Here is a 6,703-nt window from a genome sequence, read left to right as displayed (position 1 = left end):
AGATTGCTTTAAAAATCTTTGCAAACTTTGTGCGATTGTTGAATATTCAGGCAGGTTCTGAAATTCGAGTATTATTTTAATTAGAGCATAAAAAGCTTAGTAACGTAGGAAAAAACTTATAATTATTTCAGTTAAGTTCATCACAAATATTTATATTCAAAATACTTTTTTCTTATACATCTAGTTTATAAATTTTTGGTTAAAAATTATTGACAAATTCGTTGCAATTAAATTGCTTTAAAATTCTTTGCAAACTTTGTGCGATTGTTGAATATTATTTTAATTAGAGCATAAAAAGCTTAGTAACGTAGGAAAAAACTTAGAATTATTTCAGTTAAGTTCATCACAAATATTTATATTCAAAATACTTTTTTCTTATACATCTAGTTTATAAATTTTTGGTTAAAAATTATTGACAAATTCGTTGCAATTAAATTGCTTTAAAATTCTTTGCAAACTTTGTGCGATTGTTGAATATTATTTTAATTAGAGCATAAAAAGCTTAGTAACGTAGGAGAAAACTTAGAATTATTTCAGTTAAGTTCATCACAAATATTTATATTCAAAATACTTTTTTCTTATACATCTAGTTTATAAATTTTTGGTTAAAAATTATTGACAAATTCGTTGCAATTAAATTGCTTTAAAATTCTTTGCAAACTTTGTGCGATTGTTGAATATTATTTTAATTAGAGCATAAAAAGCTGAGTAACGTAGGAAAAAACTTAGAATTATTTCAGTTAAGTTCATCACAAATATTTATATTCAAAATACTTTTTTCTTATACATCTAGTTTATAAATTTTTGGTTAAAATTATTGACAAATTCGTTGCAATTAAATTGCTTTAAAATTCTTTGCAAACTTTGTGCGATTGTTGAATATTATTTTAATTAGAGCATAAAAAGCTTAGTAACGTAGGAAAAAACTTAGAATTATTTCAGTTAAGTTCATCACAAATATTTATAGTCAAAATACTTTTTTGTTATACATTGCATTTAAATTGCTTTAAGAATCTTCGCAAACTTTGTGCGATTGTTGAATATTATTTTAATAAGAGCATAAAAAGCTTAGAATAGGAACGTAGGAAAAAAAGAATTATTAGGTTCTTATATAATTTTTAATCAAGATTATTTCAGTGTGTCTTGTTCGTTTGTTGTAGGTAGGTTTATGCTGTTTCAGAGCTGGATTTATGGGTCAGATACCGCCTTTGTTTATGCCGATTGTGGCTCAGCGTTAAACACCGTCTCATGCTGTCTTCGAAGTCGATCCTGCCTTGCAGTTTGAAAACGTCTAAATTAATAGGAATGGACAATGTTAGTAATAACATTTTAAAACTATTTAAATTACACTACCAAAAAGTACGCTGTTCACGAGTTTCAGTTTAGATAAAGATCGTTTGCCCTGTACTCCGTCCCAGTTAAAATTGAAAAGAACGTTGTCAGAGAAAAGTTTTTTCATTACTCCAATAATGTCTAATGATGCACCTTGCAGCATAAAGATATATGATTTCTAAATGAAAACCACCAATTTAAGTTATGAAACACAATTAAAAATATTCAAAAATACCATTGATTCTTGATAATCATCTGAGTCCAACTTTTTCTCAATGTCATAAACTGAATCCAGCGATGTTAGTGGCATAACGATAGAGAGCTCGGTGTGAGTACCATTTTCCGTTTCTCCGCTGATACGGCATACTATTTTGTGCGTTTTCTTAATCAGAACTTTTGAGTCACGCATGACCTTATAGATAGCCATGACTTCTGCCAATTCTGGAAGCAGAAATGATAGCATAAATAATAATTAAAGAGAATCAAGGTATTGCGGCTACAATTGCTAGGGTTTCACAAATAACAGTTCAATATTTCACTACGAACCTTTTCTTCAATCTTAGTCAATCTAAATTCCAGGTCGATATGCTTCTGTAATATTGTTTGTAGTATTGCCATTATATTTTCGTTTGTTGTAGGGAATGTCCCTTCGTTGGTTAAGGAAGTAGCCGCATTATTCAAAACGGTACTCGTTGTATTTAAGGAAGAGTGAAAGGACGCGCTGTGTTGTGCTACATCGATGAAATCGGCGTTTGCTGAATCGGAATTGGAGGGAAGTAAATCAATCAATTTGTTGTGTTTTTGGTTGGTACTAGAGCTGGACGAATTATTGAAATTGTTGTTTATAGCTTTTGAGCTAGATGGAAACGGTTCGCTGTGTAGTGCTACATCGACCAAATGCGCATTTGTTGCATTGAAGCCCTTTGACAAGTAAAACTTTCGGAATTTTGGCGTATATGGTTCGCTGGTTGTGGCGCTACACGGATGACGGAGATTGGCGTTCTTTGCATATAATTTAGATGGAAACGGTTCGCTGCGTTGTGCTACATCCACGACATGGGGGTTTGTTGCAATATAATTCGAAGCAAATTCATCGACCAAATTGGCATTTACTTTGCCCTTCACCAGCTTTACCTTTTTAATTCTTAGTTGGTTGGCTGTAGAGCCAGACGAACTATGCAAATTGGCGTTATTTGCATACAATTGAGATGGAAACGGTTCGCTGTGTTGTGCTACATCCACGAAATAGGGGTCCGTTGCATTGGGAGCGGAGGGAAGTACATCTACCATACCCTTGAATGTTTGGTTGGTAGTAGAGCTGGAAATATTTAAAAAGGCGTTGCTTTTCCTATTCGAAGTAGAGGTATACATATCTATGTCTTCTTCAAATATGTCCTGGCTCGCCATTCTTTCTGATCATATGTTCTCCATGAAAAAAAAGAAATACAATTACGAGTAGCATTTATAGTAATTTGTTTGAAAATATATGAGGAGGTCCTCACTGTAGGGTTATTATTTTTATTTAACTTTGTGTTTAAGTTACTTTGAACTTTGTAATTTTAGCAACATTCACATTTATGTATGTATATATTTTATCGATGACATTACAAAGCTGTTAATTTTGTCTCCACTTTCTGCGTAGCCGACAATTTCTTAAATTCTTCATCTGAACGACGAGCTACTTGTTTGAAATTATATGCTGCCTGCAAATTATCTGTACAATTTACTTGTTTGAAATTATATGCTGCTTGCAAATTATCTGTACAATTTATGCATATAATTTTTGGAAGATTATCAATTGATGTTGCGTGCAACTATGGTAAACGGAATGGCTGATTCGCAGAAAATTTTTGTGACGTATTTGAGGGTACATAGCATGTAAGAAAAGGCAAGCATATATGTATCGGGCATTTCAATTAGGCCATCTCATTCTGCCATACTAACAATTGTGGAACAATGTGGGATATTTTGTTGTTGGTCGCCATCTTTGGTCACTAGATTTTTGCTGGGAAGTAGTCGGTAAAAATTGTTATGAAGCTTAGGACCGTTTAAAGCCGGAGTCATTGGTGCCGTATGTCGTATCGCTGTATCCATGGCGCAACGATACAAGGTGGCAGCATGGGACAGCTGATTTTAAGCTTTTTTCATTTGATTTGATACATCAAAATACGGTGCAGTACGATTTTGACATTTGTCCATCGAATTTACAAAAACAAAGTACATGAAATTTTTATTTATGTTTGTAGGTACATATGTCACCATGCTGCCACCTTGTATCGTTCCGCTATGGCTGTATCCGTATCCCTAACGTAATCAGCTGTTTATCGTTACAACGGTAAACCAAAACCCAATTGGTTGGCTACGATACGGTTACGACCTTAGCGGCACCAATAATCGATTGCATTGATTCTCATAAGGTTGGCCGAATCAGCTGTTATAAGGTTACCGATACGGTTACCGATAAAGCACCAATGTCTCCAGCTAAAAAAAGCAATGTACACCATCCGCATATTTGAGCTCCGTTAAAACGTAGTTCGTGACGAAGTCATGGCAAAAATTATGCCATACATGTACATAAAAACATACATATATATACTTACATGAATACTCGATTAGGTGATCTAGTATGAAGATATGTACATATATACATATGTCGTCTTTATGAAACGGAAACAAGTAAAACTTACGAAAAAATGCAGCATAAAATATACTCAAGTTATTTTATATAGAGCAGATACCTGAAGCATTGAAAATAGTACTTAAGTATACAAAGCTAAGCTAATATTAGCCGTGTTTTTTTACACGCGATACGTTTCGTTTGCGCGTGAAAAAAAACCTATCCTCGCTTAGATAATGCTTAGGAGACCCATCTAGCGGCAGTGGTTAAACAACTAGCTACAGCACAGGGTGTACCCAAGTCAGAGGTGTATTTAAAGTTTGTCGCTTAGCAGTACATATAAAGTTTAAGCGTAGACGTATATAGATGTGGAAAAAAACACAGCTATTATTCTTTATGCATATAAGCGTACAGATAACACAGGCTGACAAAATTTAACCAACATTCAGACCCAGAAACCAGACTATATATTTCCGAAGGTTTTATGATGCGCTGAATCCAAATCTGGCCTCAGAATTGCTCTATCTGATCTTAATTGTTTATAAACATGAAAATTTCAAAATGCGATATCTGAGCGAAAAAAATGATATTTGAGCAAACTCAACGCCAGTTGGAAGAAGAAGACTTGTATTTAAAGACTTAATTTGGTGTAGGAAAACATCTCAAGGCTACATAACCTCAAATATGGGCAAAAACGGTGTTTTTGCACTTTTAGGTTCGTATATCTCGAAAACCAGAGCTGGTAGAGCCATTCTGAGGCCAGATTTGGATTCAGCGCATCATAAACCTTCGGAAATATATAGTCTGGTTTCTGGGTCTGAGATGCTGTCGGCCTGTAATTCTAGCGGAGTTATCTGCGTGTAAAATATCATAAAAAAGTACCAGAAAGTTCACTGGCAGACTTTGAAATGGTCTCGTGCTATTTGAAGTCTTCGGTTGAAATTGTACGATACGGCTTTGCGCATTGGTCGTAATGTACGTGTGTAGGTTATATGATTAGGAATCAATTGGTAAAAATTGTTGATAAACATTTTTGATCACTCATTCGGATTATTGCATTTTTGTGGAGTCGATCTCAAAATATTTCTCTAAATATTATTTCAACGCACTGATTTATGCGTTTTCAAAAAAAAGTCTGTTAGATATCTACATACAGCTACTCAAAAGTATTTTGCATAACTACTCGTATGTAAAAATTTCAGATTTCGTATCCAAACAATAATTTTAATGCATACACGCATTATTTAAAATCGTCTTAGGGAATGGGCTCCATAGCAGTCACAAAAATAGTACCGTTAGGTACATACAACAAAATACGTACGTAGCAATGAAAATTTGTGCTCACAAAAGTATTTTGCTTATTGTCCTTGAACCCGTTACTGGACGCAGTTAAATAAATTTTTCTATTTTCGCTGAAGTTTTCACAAGTATGAAGGCAAATATACGAAATACATTTGCAATATGTTCGAACGATGCCGTAAAACGATTGAAAATGTTATAAAACGGTGTAAATAACGCGGTAATTTGGAAAATTTAGCCGGTTTGTTCGACCAAAGTTGCTGATTGTGAGAGAACGCGAAATATTGACAGAAAATCGCGGAAACCCACATTTATCAGCCCCAAAAAGTAATAACAGAATAAAAACAACCCTTTCAATTCAAATATCTACTCATGGTCGTGCCGCAAGGAAAAAACTTCTTATTTCATAAGTAAATAAAGAAAAACGGCTTCCATTCGCCAACACCTATAAAACCTAAAGTTTGGAGTTTTGGAAAACCTTCATATTTAGTGATGAAAGCAAATACAGCATTTTTGGTCCGGACGGACGTCATAAGGTATGGCGGTAGCCAAATGAAGGGCTTCAAATCAAAAATGTTATACCTACTGTTAAGCACGGCGGAGGTTCAGTCATGGTGTTGGGTTGTGTCGGCTCAGGGAGCTTGCAAATTTGTGTTTATAGGTGGGACGATGGATAAACATTTTCATTTAGCCATTCTTAAAAATAATTTACATCAAAGTGCAGAAAAAATGGGTATGTCATCTAAAAAGTTCTTATTTCAACACGACAACGATCCGAAGCATACAGCTCACGATATCGAAATGTGGATACATTTCAACACAAGGTATTTGCCAACACCTCCCGAAAGTCGCGACATCAACCCCATAGAAAATCTTTGATCCTCTATCGTAGACAGAGGGCGATTTCATCAAAAACGGTTTAAAAGCTATTATGCTCGAAGAATGGGAAAAAATACCTATTGAATTTTGTCAAAAGTAGAATTCATACCAAGACGCTTGGAAGCAGTTGGAGAAGCAGCAAAAATAATAGTTACCATAAAAAATATTGAATCAATAGAAATTAGTATAGTATACCGTCTAGTCAAAAGCAAAATACTTTTGTGAGCAATGAATTCTGTTTTTTAAACGGTTTTATTTAGCTTGACTCTGTGTAGCGGCCGGCCCCTATGAACGAATTTTGCAATTAAAATTTAAGTAACTCTCCGATAAGCCACAAGCTAGAAACTTGGAATATAGTTCAGAATCCGATGACAATGCAATAATAAAAAATCTCTGATAGGTGGCACATGGATCGAAATATTTGAAAAAATCATATTTGTGCTCCGAATAGGCTCATATTTGGAACACATATTACATACAGTCCGGTAGAAGTGACACCAAAATACTTTGTTGTTCGAGGTGGAACAAGCATACGTGGCGCCGAATCGAGTAAAGTCTTTGGTAGAATTTAGTATT

General features: G+C 34.4%; 1 long non-coding RNA gene across 1 annotated transcript; it reads right to left on the bottom strand.

The window, feature by feature from the left end:
- Nucleotides 1-817: 817 nt before the first annotated feature.
- Nucleotides 818-1,738, bottom strand: LOC137254592 (uncharacterized). The gene is made up of 3 exons (XR_010954038.1): nucleotides 1,568-1,738; nucleotides 1,354-1,510; nucleotides 818-1,291 (listed from the first exon to the last, which is right to left on the bottom strand). It is a non-coding gene; the product is annotated as an uncharacterized lncRNA (long non-coding RNA).
- Between the last annotated feature and the right edge of the window lie 4,965 nt (nucleotides 1,739-6,703).

The sequence above is a fragment of the Eurosta solidaginis genome, chromosome 5, assembly GCF_040869045.1.
Source record: "Eurosta solidaginis isolate ZX-2024a chromosome 5, ASM4086904v1, whole genome shotgun sequence".
Taxonomy (NCBI): Eukaryota; Metazoa; Arthropoda; class Insecta; order Diptera; family Tephritidae; genus Eurosta; species Eurosta solidaginis.
Note: the sequence above shows the minus strand (reverse complement) of the source record. Positions and strands in the feature narration are given on the sequence as shown.